This window comes from Hyla sarda, chromosome 5 (assembly GCF_029499605.1).
Source record: "Hyla sarda isolate aHylSar1 chromosome 5, aHylSar1.hap1, whole genome shotgun sequence".
In the NCBI taxonomy this organism is placed as follows: Eukaryota; Metazoa; Chordata; class Amphibia; order Anura; family Hylidae; genus Hyla; species Hyla sarda.
The window spans coordinates 233,695,120-233,716,971 of NC_079193.1; positions in this window are offsets into that span (position 1 = coordinate 233,695,120).

Consider the following 21,852-nt stretch of genomic DNA (forward strand, 5'->3'; position numbering starts at 1 on the left):
TAGAGTTAGGTAAAGATATCTGGGAGGGAAATGTTACCATTTCTTAAATGAACTTTGCCTAAAAAACAGCTAAGAAGGAATAGATACACTCCTTGGTAAGCTAACAGTATTATACAGGTCTCTTACAGCTCTTAGACAGTGTTATGCACACACTTTTGGTGCCATTGGTGAAGTACAGGTTTGGATAGAACTAGTTTGGCAAAAACAAGAATGTTTTGCCAGCATTGAACGATCCAGTAGAACCGAACTTTTGAGTTCACTCTGTGCATATAATTGTTATTATGGTGAATTGCAAATATATCACCTATTGACCAAGAATGGGATAAGTGCAACGTTTATAGACATATAGTTTAGAAGTGGGACACTTTTTATGAGTTTAGAGATGAGCGAACTTTTGAAAAATGTGATTCTTTTTTCAGAAACAAATTTGGTTCAATACAAATTTATTTGTGGCAAATCTATATTAAAATGACTATTTCTGGACTACGCAGAGCCTCAATTGGGGGTGTAGAACACTTTACTTTGTTCTAACATGCATATGGAGTGTGCTGGGGTAGTGAAATAATGCTGCTATTCAGAATGACATGCAGATTACAGGCATCACTTTCAGAATCATTGTTGCAGAGCAGAAAAATGACAGAGCCTGGAGGTGGCATCAGAATGAGGAGACCATATAGTGGCTGAATGACACAGCTTGGATGTGGCTGAAGCATGAAGAGACCATATAGGGACTGAATGACACAGCATGGAGGTGTTGACAGCATGGGGAGACCATATAGTGGCTGAATGACACAAAGTGGAGTTGTTGGCAACATGAGGAGACCATATAGTGGCTTAATGACACAGCTTGGATATGGCTGAAGCATTAGGAGACCATATAGTGTCTGAATGGCACAGACTGGGGTTGGCAGTAGCATGAGTAGACACTAGGGCTTTACAATCCCTTAGATTAAAAGAAGAATTTTGAAATTGAAACTGAAGATTTAGGGTAGCTAATGCTACCATAAAAAAATTTTTAGGCCCAGACCCAGGCCCAGCAGCATCAGTAAACCATGTATTGGCTGAATTACACAACCCGTAGTTGGCAGCAGCATGAGGAGACACTAGGGCATCACAATTCCTAAGATTAAAAGACAAATTTTGAAATTTAAATTGAAGATTTAGGATAGCTAGTGCTACCATTACATTTTTTAGGCCCAGCAGCATCAGGAAACCATATGTTGGCTGAATGACACAGCCTGGAGTTGGCTGAAGCATCTGCAGACCATATAGTGTCTAAATGGCACCGCCTTGAGTTGGCAGCAGCATGAGGAGACACTAGGGTTTAACAATGAAATTTCTGTTAAAGATGTATGGTACCTAGTGCTACCATAAACATATATAGGTAATGTCCTAGGCCCAGCAGCATCACTAAACCATGTAGTTGCTTGAAGACACAGACTGGAACTGGCTGAAGCATCAGTAAACCATATATTGGATGAAGGACACAGCCTGCAGTTGGCTGAAGCATGAGAAGAGACCATATAGTGGCTGAATGAGACAGCCTGGAGGTGGCAGCAGCAGCATCAGGAGTCGTAAAAGGGACCCGGTGACTGAGTCGTGCAGTGAGTGGCAATACCAGTACCCAGTGACAAAGGTGGGTTAAAAATGGTCTGATGCGGAACAATGTTTGTAACTAGAGATGAGCAAACGTTTCAAAAATTCGATTCGCCGAATTTTCTGAAAAAGTTTGCTTCGATACGGATTTTTTAGCTGCTAATCTATATTAGAAAAGGCTATTTCTAGCGTACATACAGCCTCTATAGGGGTATAGAACACTTTGCTGTGTTCTAAAACGCATATGGAGTGTGCTGGGGTAGTGAAATAATACTGTTATTCAGAATAACATGCAGATTACCAGTATCGCTTTTAGAATCACTGCCGTACAGCAGCACAATGACAGAGCCTGGTTGTGGCATCAGTGTCAGGAGAACATATAGTGACTGAATTACATAGCGTGGAGGTGTTGGCAGCATGAGGAGACCATATAGCGGCTGAATGGCACAGCGTGGAGGTGTTGGCAGCATGAGGACACCATATAGTGGCTGAATGACACAGCTTGGATGAGGCTGAAGCATGAGGACACCATATAGTGGCTAAATGACACAGCATGGAGGTGTTGGCAGCATGAGGAGACCATATAGTGGATGAATGGCACAGCCCGGAGTTGCCAGCAGCAGGAGTAGGCACTAGGCCTTCACAATCCCTAAGATTAAAAGATGAATTAAGAAATTTAAACCGAAGATTTTGGATAGCGGGTGCTACCTATGAGAAAATTTTAAATTCCCAGACCCAGGCCCCACAGCGGCATCAGTAACCCATATATTGCCTGAATGACACAGCCTGGAGTTGGCTGATGCACGAGTACACAACAGGGCTTCACAATCCCCCCAAAAAAACATAAAAATTTTTGAAATTTTTGAAAAAGATTTTGGATAGCAGGTGCTACCTATGAGAAAATTTGAAATTAACAGACCCAGGCCCCGCAGTGGCATCAGTAACCTATATATTGCCTGAATGACACAGCCTGGAGTTGGCTGATGCACAAGAATACACCAGGGCTTCACAAACCCCCTCCCCAAAAACCACACAATTTTTGAAATTTTTGAAAAAGATTTTGGATAGCGGGTGCTACTTATGAGAAAATTTGAAATTCCCAGACCTAGGCCCAGCAGTGCCTTAATTTTTTTATTTGAAAATTAAAACAAACTTTGAGTGTCCCGGACCCCATCGTGTGGGTACGAAGGACCAAATCCAACAAGCCCCCACAGCAACATCAGTAAAGCATATATTGCCTGAATGACACGTCCTGGAGTTGGCTGATTCACGAGTACACAGCAGGGCTTCACAATTCCCCCCCCAAAACACCACAATTTTAGAAATGTTTGAAAAAGATTTTGGATAGCGGGTGCTACCTATGAGAAAAAATGAAATTCCCAGACCCAGGCCCAGCAGCGCCATCATTTTTTGATTTGAAATTTAAAACAACCTTTGCTTGTCTCGGACTCCAGCGTGTGGGTACAAAGGACCAAATCCAACAAGCCCCCACAGGGCATATGTGGCCGTGAGATGTAGGCGCAACGTCTCCATTGCCCTGACCGGCCATTGTTTCCAAGACTTCTCGCCAAGGCAAACCATGTGAAGAACAGCGTGACACCGCCGTGACCTGCACACATGGTATGCTGAAGGGCCACTGAGACTTTTCTGGGCAGTAGAGGCTTAAGACTCAGTGGAGGATGTGGAGGCAGAGTAGCACGCTGTCACAGGACCAACGGGCTGACAGAGTGTAGCAGGAAGCAGCATTGAGTACACACCAGGGCATCAGAATCCCAAAGAAAAAACAACCATTAAAAAAAAAATTTTTTTTGAATATTTAGGACAGCGGGAGCTACCTATATATTGCCTGAATGACACAGCCTGGAGTTGGCTGATGCATGAGAACACACTAGGGCTTCACAATCCCCCCCAAAAAAACACAACAATAGTAGAAATTTATGAAGAAGACTTTTGGATAGCGGGTGCTACCTATGAGAAAATTTGAAATTCCCAGACCCAGGCCCAGCAGCGCCATCAGTAAACCATAAATTGCCTGAATGACACAGGCTGGAGTTGGCTGATGCATGAGTACGCACCAGAGCTTCACAATCCCTAATAAAAAAGACAAACATTTTTGGCGAAAAATTTTAATGAAAATTTAGGACAGTGAGTGCTCTCTATATATTACAAGAATGACGCAGCCTGGAGTTGGCTGCAGCATGAGACCATTGAAATGTGTGATTTTTAAATTTGAAATTTAAATCAAAATTTGTGTCCCGGACCCCGCCGTGTGGGTATAAAGGACTTAATCTCACAAGCATCCACAGGGCTCATGTGGCCGTAAGATGTAAGCGCAACGTCTCCATAGCCCTGACCGTCCATTTTTGGTTTTTGTACCTTTGTTTAAGAACAAGCGCATATCCAAGAGTCCAGAAGAATATATAATGCAGGACGGTGGACCACCAAAAGACATTTTTCTTTAAAATAATTTTTTATGAAATAAAGAAGCAGAGTTCATCCCTCTCCATTTTTTTTTTATTATTTAATTTTTACTTAAAAAATCACACGCAACAAGCGTTCAATAGTGTAATGGTAATTATTCTGGAAAATTCAAGTTTATTACAGTGATAATTATCAGAAAATTTGAAAAAAAACACTACCCAAGAGTGTTTAATAACCTCATACATTGCATGATAAATGTTGAAATTTAAATTAAGCATGTATGTATGTATTTCAAAAATCCTAAAATTAAAGGCCCAAGCCCAGAAGCATCATGAAGTCAAGGAGTTCCTGAAAGACACAGAAGCAGTCAGGAGTAGGCATCAGCAGTACCAAGGAGGCATTAACCCCTTAAGGACTCAGGGTTTTTCAGTTTTTGCACTTTTGTTTTTTTCTCCTTACCTTTTAAAAATTATAACCCTTTCAATTTTCCATCTAAATTATGGCTTATTTTTTGCGTCGCCAATTCTACTTTGCAGTGACATTAGTCATTTTACCCAAAAATGCACGGCGAAACCGGAAAAAAAATAATTGTGCAACAAAATCGAAAAAAAACCTCCATTTTGTAATTTTGGGGGCTTCCGTTTCTACGCAGTGCATATTTCGGTAAAAATTACACCTTTTCATTATTCTGTAGGTCCATACGGTTAAAATGATACCCTACTTATATAGGTTTGATTTTGTCGCATTTCTGGAAAAAATCATAACTACATGCAGGAAAATGTATAAGTTTAAAAATGTCATCTTCTGACCCCTATAACTTTTTTATTTTTCCACGTACAGGGCGGTATGAGGACTCACTTTTTGATCTGAAGTTTTTATCGGTATGATCTTTGTTTTGATCGGACTTTTTGATCACCTTTTATTCATTTTTTAATGGTATAAAAAGTGACCAAAATGCGCTTTTTTGGACTTTGGAATTTTTTTGCGCGTAAGCCATTGACCGTGCGGTTTAATGAATTATATATTTTTATAGTTCGGACATTTACGCAATACCACATATGTTTATTTTTATTTTTTTTTACACTGTTTTATTTTTTTATGGGAAAAGGGGGGTGATTCAAACTTTTATTAGGGAAGGGGTTAAATGACCTTTATTAACACTTTTTTTTTTCTTTTTTTTTTGCAGTGTTATAGGTCCCATAGTGACCTATAACACTGCACACACTGATCTTTTGCACAGATCACAGGCGTGTATTAACACGCCTGTGATCAGTGTTATCGGCGCTTGACTGCTCCTGCCTGGATCTCAGGCACTGAGCAGTCATTCGCCGATCAGACACCAAGGAGGCAGGTAAGGGCCCTCCCGGTGTCCTGCAAGCTGTTCGGGATGCCACGATTTCACCGCGGCGGTCCCGAACAGCCCGACTGAGCAGCCGGGTCACTTTCACTTTCACTTTAGAAGCGGCAGTCAGCTTTGACCGCCTCTTCTAAAGGGTTAATACCGCACATCGCCGCGATCGTCGATGTGTGGTATTAGCCGCGGGTCCCGGCCGTTGATGAGCGTCGGGACCGACGCGATATGATGCAGGATCGCGGCGCGATCCCGCTTCATATCGCGGGAGCCGGCGCAGGACGTAAATATATGTCCTACGTCGTTAAGGAGTTAATAACCCCTTACATTGCACGATCAATCGCGAGATCGAGCAATAACTGATGTGTTATGCCCTCAGATGTCCGGGGCTGAACGCGCGCTACACTGTGTGTGTCTATCTTTCACCGACAGGTGCGGGTAACCCACTGAACCTCGTTCGCGATAGGGATCGGGGATTGCAATTATTTGCCAGGAAAGAAGAATCACAACTAAGTGTGGGTCAAAAGCTCGGGTTCATTAAGTCCCTGCTCTTTGTACACACCGCATGTCTCTACTACCGATTGGATGGTTTAGTGAGGTCCTCGGATTGTCCCCGGCGGGGTAGGAGAAGGCCCTGGCAGAGCGCCGAGAATTTTGACAATTCAGGGGTCACTACGCAAGCAACTGAGCATGCATCGTGCCATTTGCGCCAGTGACTCGGAGGGACTACTTGCCTCCATCTCCGCTGCATACTGCCACGGTGTGTCTGGGTCCTCTGTCTCGCCTGCCTCATAACCTTCCAGCTCCTCTGGCTGCTCCTGCTCCTCCTCTCCTGTCCGATGACTAGAAACACCGGCCATCTCATCCAAACTAAACTGTGCTCTGCTCTGCCCCTCATCCTCCTCCTCCTCCAGTTCAGCCCCCACAGGGCTCATGTAGCCTTGAGATGTAGGCGCAACATCTCCATTGCCGTGACCAGCCATGGTTTCAATCATTTGTCGTAAGAAATGTAGGAGTGGAATTATGTCATTCATGGTGTAATCCAAGCGACTTTCAAATAATGTGGTTTCTTCAAAGGGCCTCAGCAAACGGCAGGTGTCAAGTATGAGCTGCCACTGGTTCACATTGAAGTTACACAGGGGAGTACTCCTATCTGCTTGGATCATCAAGAAATCGGTGATGGCTTTTCTTTGTTCGTATAGACTGTCCAACATATGGAGGGTGGAATTCCAACATGTGGCAACGTCACAAATAAGACTATGTTGTGGGATACCGTTCTGACGCTGCAGCTCAAGGAAGGTGTGCTTGGCGGTGTACGCGTGGCTGAAGTGCATGCAGTTTCCTTGCCATTTTCAGGATGTTTTGCAAATGGGGTGAAGACTTGAGGAAGTGCTTGACAACCAGATTCAACACGTGTGCCATGCAGGACACATGTTTCACACTTCCTTGTCGCAGCGCGGACACGATGTTCTTCCCATTGTCCGTCACCATGGTTCCCATTTCCAGATTTTGTGGAGTAAGCCATACTCGGATTTCTTTACGAATTAACTTTAGCAGTTCCTCCCCTGTGTGACTCCGTTCTCCAAGGCAAACCATGTGAAGAACAGCTTGACACTGCCGTGTCCTATACACATGTTACGATGAAGGGCCACAGGGCCACCAAAATTTGGACGTGCAGTGGAGTCCGAGGACACGGTGGACTGGCCCACCTTCTCTTGTACAAACTTATGCAGGGCTGGTACTGCCTTCTTCGCAAAGAAATGACTGCTTGGGACTCTCCACCTCGGCTCGGCACAAGCCATCAATTCTCTGAAAGGTGCAGAGTCCACCACTTGAAAAGGGAGGGACTGCAACACCAGCAACTTGGACAGGAGCACATTCAACTTCTGCGCCGTTGGATGAGTGGGCGCATACTGTTGTCTTTTGGACATGGCTTCGCCGATGGATTGTTGGCGGAATGCCTGACTAAAAGCGGGAGAAGCAGGAGCGACAGAAGGAGGGTTTAACACACAGCTCCCTTGGGCTGAGGTGGTGGAGCCTTGGCTGGATGAAGGAGGGAGCAGATGGCCACTGGGTGATGCAGCAGGCTTGACCACTACATCGGAGCCACGGTTCTCCCAGGCCGATTTATGGTGGCGAAGCATGTGTTGACGCAGGGCCGTGGTGCCAACATTGGGACCCTGGCCACGCTTCACCTTCTGCGACAGATCTTCCACACCGCCGAGTAGCTGATTTTCCCACCCGTAGTCCACACTAATTGACTGCTACTGGGGCCGCCTACAGGAACCCCTGTTCCACTACCTCCCGGAAAAGTAGGCTGCCGCAAAACAGGTGGTCTCCCCCGGGCACATTTGGCCCCTGAATTTCCATTTCTGCCACCATGCTGGCTGCCAACCGTGCTACCGCCTTCCTGCCTCAAGGGCAACCTGCCACTCTCTTCTCCTGATGATGATGAAGCCCCTTCTGCCCCCGGCTACCAATTGCGATCGGCTTCATCATCATCAACAGGTGTGTGCACGTCACTGGTGTCCTCCTCAGGTTCCCCAACAGTGTCTGCTTCAGGACCCTGAACACTTGCAACACCGCCTCCCACGTCACTCTCCGCATCACTACTTGGCCGCCTAGCAGAGCAAGCGGCGCATGTCTCCTCCCCTTCTTGGCTGTCCAATAGCTGATGACTGTCCTCTATGAGATCGTCCTCAGTAAATAGTGGAGCTGAACCAACAGCATAAGATACTTCTTTAGGAGAGGGAACAGCATAGGACAAAGGCAATGAGAACCCACCGACTGTTGACTGGGGGTGTCAGATGTCACTTGTGATGATGTGGATGAGCGTGTTAACCAATCGATGACGGCAGATGGGTTGCTGGTGGAGACACGACCGCAGGCTGATAACGGGAGCTCAGGCCTCTCGCTGCGACTCCTGCTGCCACTCGCCCCAAGTCTGCTGCCAACTCTGCCTGAAGTATTTAGGCCTCTGCCACTCCTCTGTGCGCGTCCTGGCACTTATCTGCCTGACATACTTAGTGCGCTTATGAGGGTATTACAATTCGCTACACTACTCTTTAAACAGTATTTGTCCAGAACAGCAGCAGGTGATTACTTACGGATGTCCTTTCACAGTATGTAGACCCTTTACAGATTAACAGGTACAAGATGGTACACTGCTTGGATGTACGTATGCGGTATGCACTTATGAGGGCAGTAAGATGCGCAACTATACGCAGAAAAAAACTCTGTATTTTTGTAAAACACCAGCGGGTGTATACTATTGTTTGGACTTTGACGGTATGGAACACCTTGACAGATTAACAGGTACTAAATGGTACAATACTTGGGTGTACCTATGCGGTTTGCACTGATGAGGGCAGTAATATGCGTAACTATACGCAGAAAAAACTCTGTATTCAAAAAAAAAAAAACAGCCGTTGAATACTATTGTTTGGACTTGCACAGTATGTAGCCCCTTGACAGGTTAACAGGTACAAAATGGTACAAATGCACTATAGTCCACTGAACAATCACGTATTTCTGAACAGCAGCAGGACCCAACAGTGCAGCACCACAAAAAAACAAAAAATACAGGGATTAAACCCTAAATTGCACTCTGTCACACAATTCTGAGCAGCAGAAGATTTGTGGAGCAAAAAAAATAAATAAAATCAATTGGGCTGAAAAATTAGGAGATAAGATGCTTCAGAAAGTTCAGGCAGCTTGGAGATCTGTATGAGGCAGCTGACAGGTATCTGCCCCTCTTTGCTGCAATGCTCAATAACGTGAATAGGAGGTTTAGCTATCAATGATCCTTCCCAGTGTGAACAGTAAAGCACTCTGCACTCCTGTCTTTCCCTAATGCTGATGGGACTAGCAGTTGCAGTGTAACGCTGTGGTATGAGCAATTCACACACACGCAGTCCCGTCCTCTCTATCTGATAGCATAGATGAAATGAAGAGAGGCAAGATGGCCACCGATTATATGGGGGCTGTGACATCAAAGGGGTCAGTGAACACTGATAGGCTGCATCATGTGATTCAGGGTCAGCCCGCCTACCTTCATTCCCGCCACTGTTTCCTGCATTCCCATAATCCCCTGCCCCATGTACTCACATGTGGATCTGCCATCTTAGGTCTCCAATAGCCTGGAACGCTGTAAAATGGAGTTTAATGAAGCGATTTGCGTGATCGAATCGCGTCGATATTCGCATTCTTTGCGAATCGAATTTTCATGAAATTCGTAAAAAATTCGGGTTTGTGAACTTCAATTCGCTCATCTCTATTTGTAACTAGAGAGCAGCGCCTTAAATCTGTTTGGCACTATCCATAAGTGTTGGTGTGGCACCATGGTCAATCTACTCTTATGCATCAGGTATTGGCGGTTGGAAATCCTGGCTGATACTTGCCTGATTCATCTTCACAAAGATCAGTCTCTCCACATTTTTCATGGACAGACAAGTTTTTCCTGGGGGTGACTATGGCCCCCGCCGCACTAAATGCCCGCTCTGATGGCACACTACTGGCCGGGCAGGACAGCTTTTCCAAGGCAAACTCTGCTGTTTGCGGCCACAAATCAAGTTTGGCTGCCCAGAAGTCCAGCGGATCTTCAAGGTATGTTGGCATGGTCATGTCAAGGTATGCCACCACCTGCTGGTTCAGGTCCTGCTCCAGGTGTACTTGTTATGTTTCACTATGCGGGTGAAGAAAGCTACTCATCATCGACTGTAGACTCAGGCTGCTGCTGATGGAACTGGTACTGCTCCTGCCACCCCTCCCCTGCAGCCATGGCAGTGGAAGGTGAGTGCAGGGGGCCCCCCAAGTCAGACCTGCGAGAGGATGGACGATGGCGCCGGTAGGCATCCGCCAACTGACTACAAAGGATGCCTCTGTAGTAGGTCATTTTGTCCTCCCTCTCAGTGGGTGTAAAAAAGGCCCCCATTTTGTGGAGGTAGCAAGGGTCCAATAAGGTGGAGATCCAGAAGTCAATTCGCTGCCGAATGGTGACAATTTGGCTGTCACTGTGCAAGCAAGTGAGCATGCATTGTGCCATTTGTGCAAGTGACTCGGAGGGACTCCCTGCCTCCATCTCCACTGCATACTGCCATGGTGTGTCTGGGTCCTCTTTCTCGCTTTCCTCATAATCCTCTAGCTCCACTGGCTGCTCCTGCTCCTCCTCTTCTGTCAAATTACTAGAAAAAATGCCCATTTGGCGAAACTTAAACTGTGCACCACTGTGCCCCTCTCCTCCTCCTCCAGTTCAGCCCCCACAGGGCTCATGTGCCCATGAGATGCAGGCACCATGTCTCCAGTGCCCTGACCAGCCATCGTTTCGAACACATGTTGTAAGAAATGAAGCAGTGGAATGACATCATTCATCCTGTAATCCTGGTGATTTAATAATAATGTGGCTTCCTCAAAGGGCCTGAGCAAACGGCAGATGTCACTTATGAGCTGCCACTGGTTGACATTGAAGTTACACAGGGTGCCCCTATCCACTTGGATCATCAAGAAATTGGTATGGCTTATCTCTGTTCGCATAGTCGGCCCAACATATGGAGGGTGGAATTCCAACATGTGGCATATTCACAAATCACACTATGTTGGAGGATACCATTCTGACGCTGCAGCTCAAGGAAGGTGTGCTTTGCAGTGTACGAGTGGCTGAAGTGGATGCAAAGTGTCCTTCCCATTGTTAGGTGTCTTGCAAATGGGGAGAACACTTCCAGAACTGCTTCACAACCAGATTGAACATGAGTGCCATGCAGGGAGCATGGCTCAGCCTTCCCAGTCACAGCGCATGCAAGATGTTCTTCACATTGTCAGTCACCATGGTTCCCATTTTCAGTTTTCGTGGAGTAAGCCATGCTCCGATTTCTTTGTGAATCACTTTTAGCAGTTCCTCCCCTGTGTGACTCTTTTCACCAAGGCAAACCATATGATGAACAGCGTGTCACCCCCGTGCCCTGCACACACGGTATGCTGAAGGGGCACTGAGACTTGTCTGGGCAGTGGAGGCTGAGGACACGGTGAAGGATGAGGAGGTTGAGTCACACACTGTCACGGGACCAATGGCCTGAGAGTGTGGAGGAGAAAGCGGCGTGACCTGTCTAAGTTGGTGTTGTGGCTGTGCAGGAACCACATTCACCTAGTAATCCGTAAAGGACATGTATTGTCCCTGACCATAGTTACTACTACTTGGCTCAAGGACTGGATTACCTTCTCTTCCACAAAATTGTGCAGGGCTGGTACTGCCTTCTTCGCAAAGAAATGATGGATTGGGATTCTCCACCTCGGCTCGGCACAAGCCATCAGTTCTCTGAAAGGTGCAGAGTCCACCACTTGAAAAGGGAGGCACTTCAGCACCATCTACTCCGGAAGAAGCACATTCAGCTTCTGCGCCGTTGGATGAGTGGGCGCATACTTCTGTCTCTTGGACATGGCTGCGCCGATGGATTGTTGGCAGAATGGCTGACTAAAAGTTGGAGGAGCAGGAGTATCTAGAGCGACAGAAGGAGGGTATGACACACAGCTCCCTTTGGCTGAGGTGGTGGAGCCTTGGCTGGCTGAAAGAGGGAGCGGCGTGCCACTGGGTGATGCAGCAGGCTGGACCACTACATCATGGGACCCTGCCAACATTGGGACCCTGGCCACGCTTCACCTTCTGCCGATATATCTTGCATGTGGCTATGCTAGCCTCCTCCGGATGCTTGATGAAAAACGGCCACACTGCCAAATAGCTGATTTCCCACCAACAGTCCGCACTAATTGACCGCTACTGCTGCTGTCTCCAGTAACCCCTGTTCCGCTACCTCCCGGGAAGGTAGGCTCCCTCGAAGCAGGTGGTCTTCCCAGGGCATGTTTGGGTCCAGTATTTCCCCTTCAGCCACCATGGCTGACTGCCAACCATGCTACCACCTTGCTGGCTCAGCTGCTGCCTCAAGGGCAACCTTCAACCCTCTTCTCCTGATGACGTGTCTGCACGTCACTGATGTCCTTCTCAGGTACCTCAATAGTGTCTGCTTCAGGACCCTGAATGCTGGCAACACCACCTCCCACGTCACTCTCCTCATCAATAATTGCCCGCCTAGCGGAAGAAGCGGTGGATGTCTCCTCCACTTCTTGGCTGGGCAGTACCAGCTGACTGTCCTCTATTAGATTGTCCTCACTGAATAGTGGAGCTGAACTCACAGCATAAGATACATATGTAGGGGAGGGAACAGCATAGGACAGAGGCAATGGCAGGACAGGGACTGCTCCTGGGCCATGCGAACTGAGGGTTGTGTCTGAGGAACCCACCGACTGTTGACTGTTGTGATGAAGTGGATAACCAATTGATGACAGCGGATGGGTTGCTGGTCGAGACACGACTGCTAGCTGATACGGGGAGCTCAAGCCTCTCACTGCGACTCCTGCTGCTACTTGCTCGACCTAGTCTGCTGCGACCTCTGCCTGATGAATTTAGGCCCCTGCCACTCCTCTGTGCACGTCCTGGCACTTCTCTGCGTGACATACTTTGTGCGTATATTTGAGGGGAGTACAATGCGCTTCACTACGCTTAAAGCAGTATTTGTCTAGAACAGCAGCAGGTGTGTTCTTTTGCCTGGACTTTCACAGTATCTAGGCCCTTGACAGATTAACAGGTTTAAAATAGTACACTACTTGTACAGATGTACAATGTAGATATGTGGTATGCACTTATGAGGGCAGAGAAAAAAAATGCGCTACAGTACGCTTAATAAACGTATTGGAGTAAATCACCAGCCGGTGATTACTTTCGGCTGTCCTTTCACAATATGTAGGCTCTTGACAGATTAACAGGTACAAAATAGTACACTGCTTAGATGTATGTATGTGGTATGCACGTATGAGGGCAGAAAAATGTGTTACAATACACTTAAAAAAGTGTCTGAGTAAAAACATCAGCTGGTGATTACTTTTCCCCCCCAAGATAATTAAGCTAATTAATCAAAAACCACACAATGTAACTGTATTAAATTCACTTTTATTAGTAAATAGATCAACCCACTGCTTTGTCCAGGAGCGCTCCTGGACAAAGCAGTGGTGAAACGCGTTGGAGGGTGAAGTGAGGGAGTTTGGGATCTTTGGTCAGCACTTTCTTTACTATTTGACATCTGAGGATTGCTACTTGTATCTATTTGCACTATTGTTCCCTTTCTGGAGTGTTTAACTTGTGTTCCCTGCCACACTGATGCACTTTACCAACTTCTTATGCACAATACCATTTGCTGCTATATTGCACATAGTGCCAGTTTTTTAGTGCAATAATAACATATGCACTTTAATACCATCTGCTGTTACATTATATATAAGGTCAGTCTGTTGAGTGCAATAATAACCTTGTGCACTTTAATCAGTTTTTTTATGCTGCTATAGTCATTGTACTGTTATATATATGCCATATTAACTGACTTTTGTGCTACCATTCATCATCTGCATCAACTGGCATTTATTATGTGAACACAGGATTTAATATTTTTGACTATTTAATACCACTTGTTACGGAGATACTAATATAAAGGCTGCCATATTAATAGTTATAACTATCAGGTATAGTCTTTGTATGTAATTTTGACATCAATCATGTTATGTGATCCCAGCTCCCCCATCAAATTTTAATATGTCTATTGATTGTGTTTATGTTTTTATGGGTATTTTGGGTTGATCTATTTACTAATAAAAGTGAATTTAATACAGTTACATTGTGTGGTTTATGATTAACTAGCTTAATTATCTTGGGGAATATATATTGTTATGTAAGCAATTGTTGATATTTGAGGAATTTGTCCTAACTTTTTTGGTTATATGGTGATTACTTTTGCCTGGACTTTCACAGTATCTAGGCCCTTGACAGATTAACAGGTACAAAATAGTACACTACTTAGATGTACGAATGTGGTATGCACTTATGAGGGCTTAAAAAAAAGTATTTTTGCACAACACCAGCAGTACACAACAGTGCTGCAGCACAAAAAAGCTGGGTACTAAACACAAAATTTCACTCTGTCAAAGACTATTAGGAATGGACTGCTGGGTATTATACCGTCTACAGACTAGTATAACCAGCAGGAGATTTTTTGTGGAACAAAGACACAGAATTGGGCTGAAAAATTATTCCTGCCTCCTCTGCTAAGGTTTATGAAGTTGAGGCAGCTTGTTGAAATGTATGAGGCAACAAACAGCTATGTGCTCCTCTCTGTAATACAATGCTAAAGAACGTAACTGGGAGGTTAATGCCTGCAGTAAAAATCCTTTTCAGTGAAAAAAACACTGATCTCTGTCCACCAGAACGCTGATATGACTAGGATGTGTAACACTGCTGGAATGAGCTTTTCTGTGTAACACACACAGCGATGTCTGTCTTATCTCTATGCAGTGTAATGAATGAAGTGATGAGCCAGAAAATGACTGCTGAATATATAAGGCTGTGACATCACAGGGGTGACTGGCTGCTGATAGGCTGCATCTTACATGTGATTTAGGGTCATCCTGCTTACTTCCCTTCCCGCCTTGCCTTCCTGCCTTCCCAGCATTCCTTGCCCCATGTACTGACATGTGGATTCACCATTTTAGATGCCCTCGAGCCTGTACCGCAGTAAATGTAGTTTAATGAAGTGATTCACTCGATAGAATCGCAGCGATATTCGCATTCATTGCGAATCGAATATTTCATGAAATTCATAACGAATTTGGATTTGTCAGCTTCGATTCGCTCATCTCTATTTACAATGTTCATGTGGTTGCTGTAAACCAAATCTGAACTGCTAGTCACAGCCCAAAGGAACAGCTCAGGCAAGAGATCTGCTGCGATAATGATACACAGAAAAAAACTATAAAAACTGATGTTTTACTATAGATTTTAATATCTATTACATTTAATAAGTAATATACATACATACATACATGTAGAAAATATGAATCTGAAAACACAATCCCACCTGTCATATCCCTCTAAAAAAAAATAAATGTCATATATTGCCCAGTACCTAATCCTGATCACGTGCCTATGTTATGTGTCTAGCACCTATATTTCTCTCTCAAATATCTTCTTACTCTTGCTCACCTTATTTGTCATTCTGTGCTTAGGAGGGGGTGTGTCCCTCACTCTGCATGACTCATCTTCCTCCCTGAGTCTGGTGTGCTGTGCTAAGTCTCTCTATCCAATCACTGAAGGCTGTTCTATATCCTCCTCTTGCCTGTTTCCACACTGCAGTCTGAGCAGACAGGAGTAAGCACAGAGGAGTGCTAGTACCACCCTTACTTACTGGAATTGCTTTTGCTTTAGCATGGACAGAGATGATGCTGCAGCCAGAAAGGTTTATGTTCTGGACAGTATGGGGACCCCTAGTGGTCTTTTATTTTTATTTTTTTTAGCCATGATTTCTGCAACAAAGGAACTTATTTTTTATAAACTATATAAGAAAGGGTAATGTTTTGCCATGATGTACAACATATAAACAGTTTTTGAATCTGACAGTGCCCATTGTAATGTAATAAGCTGTGGAATTTTCAGCATTAAATTAGGAGAATTATTTAGCGGTAGCTGATACTGGTTCACATCCGCTTTATTTAGCTTAAAAATCAAAACACCAAATCATACACTTTCCTGCTTCTTGTAGGGCTCTGCTAGACCCCTTACTGTGCTTCATTTCCATTTTTCTTTCCAGGCTTCTTAAAGTACTTTACTTCCACCTTGCTGTCTTTTATAGCTATTTTTATGACTTTCTGCAGGGTACAGTACATTTATTATCCTGTGCTTAATAGAAGTGTTCTGGTCTTTCTGGTCATTTACCATGATTAGCAGTTTCTAAGCAGCAATGTTTTTTGAGCCTTTTTATTTTTATTTTTTGGAGGCTCTTTTTTATTTTTTCTCCTTTTCTTTAAATGTACACAGTTTATTGAGATTATTTTGCTTAGCACAGTGCTCGCCTAACTATTCTCTATTCATTTTACACAAACATTTTGCATAATAACGTAGCAAATGCCAACTCAAAGGTATAATTGAATCCACCAAAGGAGGAGGAAGTAAGCATTATAATTACGTGCATGTCTTCTTTCAGTCAGAGCACCTGCATTATAGTTTAATTTCTGCAGGCGAACAATGGGTTTTTAAGAAAGGAAAGGAAATTTACAATTGCTGCAAAGAATTGTCTTCATTGCCTGGATGAACGCTGAAAAAGAATCTGTTTAAATTACTTGAAGTAACAGCCTTTTATGTATAATTATTGTTTATTAAAAAGTGTCCTTCATGTGTCAAGGTCATTTGGGAATTTAAGGCGTCTGAAAAGATTTAGATACATTTTGAACATTGTGATTTCTATTCTAACTCTTGATTCTATTTGAGGTTTTTCTTGCTTTCAAAAATTCTTTTGAACTAACATTGTGCATTTCATTTCAAAGTGTATTGTATGGGAGAAAAGGAGTTCTTATTTTGTTTTATGTAACGAGTGAATGTAAACCGAGGCTTCTTCGATGCTGGAGAAGTTGATTACATTTCTGGGGAGAGAATTTAATTAATTGATCCATTTATTATTTTCCTAGACAAATAGAAATGCAAATGTAAGATAAAGAATGTTTTTTGTAATGTTTTAGAATGAATCATCAAGTAACTGTGTGGTAGTATCATACATATGAAAGAATGTGGATACCTGAAAAAATCTATGTACCTACAGTCAACCTTCAATGCACAAATACCACTACAGATATAATACAAAACTACAATAACACTGCAACACTACACACAGCCAATGAACTAGAATGGCACTACTTCTGATTGTAAAAGATGACTCTAACAAGGTAACAATTGGTTTAACAATGTCTATTGTAACATCCATTGAAATGTGGGTTTTTATACACTTTTTCATTACTATAGTGTAGTTTGTCAACCTATAATAAGAGAGAAGGTAGAGTATTAAATGGGATTGGGATCCCATGGGTGTCGCAGGACCAAATATATAAACCTTCAGGTTTTTATTCTGGAAAGGTGGTTACAAAAATACCCGCATAATTCCATGCAGTCCCCCAAACCTCTGAAATGGCACACTGGGCTAATAATTCCGATTTGCAAAATTTCGAAAACATTTTCGAAAAAATTTGGTTCGATACAAATTTATTTGCGGTGAATCTATATTTCAAACAGCTATTCTGGCCTACATAGAGCTTCAATAGGGGAGTAGGACACTTTGCTGTGTTCTAACTTGCATATGAAGTGTGCTGAGGGTAGTGAAATAATACTGTTAATCAGTATGATATGCAGATTACAGGCATCGCTTTTAGAATCACTGCCACAGAGCGGCAAAATGACAGAGCCTGGAGGTGGCATCAGTATGAGGACACCATATAGTGGCTAAATGATGGGGGCCCCCCAATTCAGACCTGCAAGAGGATGGACGATAGCGCCCAAAGGCATCGGCCAACTGACTACATAGGATGCCACAGTAGTAGGTCATTTTGTCCTCCCTCTCAGTGGGTGTAAAAAAAGGGCCCTATTTTGTGGCGGTAGCGAGGGCCAATAAGGTGAAGATCCAGAAGTCATCCCGCTGCAGAATGGTGACAATTCGGCTATCACTACGCAAGCAGGTGAGCATGCATTATGCCATTTGTGCAAGTGACTCAGAGGGACTCCCTGCCTGCATCTCCACTGCATACTGCCATGGTGTGTCTGGATCCCCTGTCTCGCATTCCTCATAACCCTCTAGCTCCTCTGGCTGCTCCTGCTCCTCCTCTCCTGTCAGATTACAAGAAAAAACGTCCATTTGGCAAAACTTAAACTGTGTTCCACTGTGCCCTTCCCCCTCCTCCTCTTCCTCCAGTTAAGCTCCTACAAGGCTCATGTGACCCTGAGATGTAGGCGCCATGTCTCCAGTGCCCTGACCAGCCATCGTTTTCAACATATATTGTAAGAAATTAAGCAGTGGAATGACATCGTTCATCCAAAGGGCCTTAGCAAACGGCAGGTGTCACGAATGAGATGCCACTGGTTCACATTGAAGTTACACAGGGGAGTACCCATATCCGCTTGGATCATCAAGAAATCGGTGATGGCTTTTCTCTGTTGGTACAGTTGGTCAAACATATGGGGGTGGAATTCCAATGTGGGGCAATGTCACAAATCAGACTGTGTTGTGGGCTAACGTTCTGACCCTGCAGGTCAAGGAGGGTGTGCTTTGCGTTGTACGAGTGGCTCAAGTGCATGCAAAGTGTCCTTCCCATTGTTAGGATGTTTTGCAAATGGGGTGAACCCTTCAGGGACCGCTTGACAACCAGATTGAACAGGTGTGCCATGAAGGGCGCATGGCTCAGCCTTCCCAAACGCAGCGCATGCAAGATGTCCTTCCTGTTGCCAGTCACCACGGTTCCCATTTCCAGTTTTTGCTGAGTAAGCCATGCTTCGATTTCTTTACGAATGACTTTTAGCAGTTCCTCCCTTGTGTGACTCTTTTCACCAAGGCAAACCATGTGGAGAACAGCGTGACACCGCCGTGCCCTGCACAGATGGTATGCTGAAGGGCCACAGAGACTTGTTTGGACAGTGGAGGCTAAGGACACGGTGGAGGATGAGGAGGCGGAGTCGCACACTGTCACAGGACCAATGGACAGAGAGCATGGAGGAGGAAGCGGCGTGACCTGTTCAAGTTGGTGTTGTGGCTGTGCAGGAACCACATTCACCCAGTGAGCCGTAAAGGACATGTATTGTCCCTGACCTTAGTTACAGCTCCAAACGTTGGCACTGCTGTGCACTTTGGTACACACCGACAAGCTCACGTACTGGACCACCTTCTCTTCCACAAAATTGTGCAGGGCTGGTATTGCCTTCTTCGCAAAGAAATGATGGCTTGACACTCTCCACCTTGGCTCGGCACAAGCCATCAGTTCTCTGAAAGGTGCAGAGTCAACCACTTGAAAAGGGAGGAACTGCAGCACCAGTTACTTAGACAGGAGCACATTCAGCTTCTGTGCCATTGGATGAGTGGGCGCATACTGTTGTCTCTTGGACATGGCTTCGCCGATGGATTGTTGTCGGAATGGCTGACTAAAAGTAGGAGGAGGAGGAGCATCTGGAGCAACAGAAGGAGGGTATGACACACAGCTCCCTTGAGCTGAGGTGGGGGAGCCTTGGCTGGCTGAAAGAGGGAGCGGTGTGCCACTGGGTGATGTAGCAGGCTGGACCACTACATCGGAGCCACGGTTCTACCAGGCCGCTTTATGGTGGCAAAGCATAAGTTGACGCAGGGCCGTGGTGCCAACATTGGGACGCTGGCCATGCTTTACCTGGCCTTTCACAGTATCTAGGCCCTTGACAGATTAACAGGAACAACATAGTAAACTACTCAGATGTAGGTATGTGGTAAGCACTGATGATGGCAGAAAAATGCTCTACAGTACACTTAAAAAAGTATCTGAGTAAACAGCAGCCGATGAGTACTTTTGCCTGAACTTTCCCAGTATGTAGGCCCTTGACAGATTAACAGTTCGTAAAAAAATAGTACACTTCTTAGATGTACATATGCGGTATTCACGTATGAGGGCAGAAAATGAGCTACAGTACTTTTGGCTGTCCTTTCATAGTTTTTAGGCCCTTGACAGATTAGCAGATACGTAGATGTACGTATGCGGTATGCACTGATGAGGGCATAAAAATTGCGATACATTATGCATTAAAAACTCTGTAATTTTTGTAAACACCAGCAGGAGATTACATTTGTCTGTCCTTTCACAGTATGTAGTCCCTTGACAGATTAACAGGTACAAAATAGTACACTACTTAGATGAACATATGCGGTTATGCACTTATGAGGGCAGAAAAATGCTCTACAGTTCACTTAAAAAAATATCTGAGCACAACACCAGCCGGTGAGTACTGTTACGCCTAGCGCTCCGGGCCCCCGCTCCTCCCCGGAGCGCTCACGGCGTCTTTCTCCCTGCAGCTCCCCGGTCAGTCCCGCTGACCGGGAGCGCTGCTCTGTCATGGCCGTTGGGGATGCGATTCGCACAGCGGGACGCGCCCGCTCGCGAATCGCATCCCAGGTCACTTACCCGTTCCCGTCCCCTGCTGTCATGTGCTGGCGCGCGCGGCTCCGCTCTCTAGGGCGCGCGCGCGCCAGCTCCCTGAGACTTAAAGGGCCAGTGCACCAATGATTGGTGCCTGGCCCAATTAGCTTAATTGGCTCCCACCTGCTCCCTGGCTATATCTGGTCTCCTCCCTTGCACTCCCTTGCCGGATCTTGTTGCCCTTGTGCCTAGTGAAAGCGTTTTGTGTGTTTAAAGCCTGTGTACCAGAACTTCTGCTATCTCCCCTGACTACGAACCTTGCCGCCTGCCCCCGACCTTCTGCTACGTCCGACTTTGCTTCTGCCTACTCCCTTGTACCTCGCCTATCTTCAGCAGTCAGAGAGGTGAGCCGTTGCTAGTGGATACGACCTGGTCACTACCGCCGCAGCAAGACCATCCCGCTTTGCGGCGGGCTCTGGTGAAAACCTGTAGTGGCTTAGAACCGGTCCACTAGCGCGGTCCTCGCCATCCCTCTCTGGCACAGAGGATCCACTACCTGCCAGCCGGCATCGTGACAGTAGATCCGGCCATGGATCCCGCTGAAGTTCCTCTGCCAGTTGTCGCTGACCTCCCTACGCTGGTCGCCCAGCAAGCTCGTCAGATCGCCCAACAAGATCACCAGCTGTCGTACTTGACCACCATGACACAGCAACTCCAGTCACAACTACAGCAAGTACAGTCACAGCTACAGCAGCAACAACCATCTCCTCCGCCAGCTCCTGCACCCCTTCCGCAGCGAGTGGCCACTCCTAGCCTCCGCCTGTCCTTGCCGGACAAATTTAATGGGGACTCTAAGTTTTGCCGTGGCTTTCTTTCGCAATGTTCCCTGCACTTGGAGATGATGTCGGACCAGTTTCCTACTGAAAGGTCTAAGGTGGCTTTCGTAGTCAGCCTTCTGTCTGGAAAAGCCCTGTCATGGGCCACACCGCTCTGGGACCGCAATGACCCCGTCACTGCCTCTGTACACTCCTTCTTCTCGGAAATTCGAAGTGTCTTTGAGGAACCTGCCCGAGCCTCTTCTGCTGAGACTGCCCTGCTGAACCTGGTCCAGGGTAATTCCTCCGTTGGCGAGTACGCCATACAATTCCGTACTCTTGCTTCTGAACTATCCTGGAATAATGAGGCTCTCTGCGCGACCTTTAAAAAAGGCCTATCCAGCAACATTAAAGATGTTCTGGCCGCACGAGAGACTCCTGCTAACCTGCATGAACTCATTCATCTAGCCACTCGCATTGACATGCGTTTTTCTGAGAGGCATCAAGAGCTCCGCCAGGAAAAAGACTTAGATCTCTGGACACCCCTCCCACAGTCTCCACTGCAATCTGCGCCTAGGCCTCCCGCCGAGGAGGCCATGCAAGTGGATCGGTCTCGCCTGACCCTGGAAGAGAGGAATCGCCGTAAGGAAGAGAATCTTTGTCTGT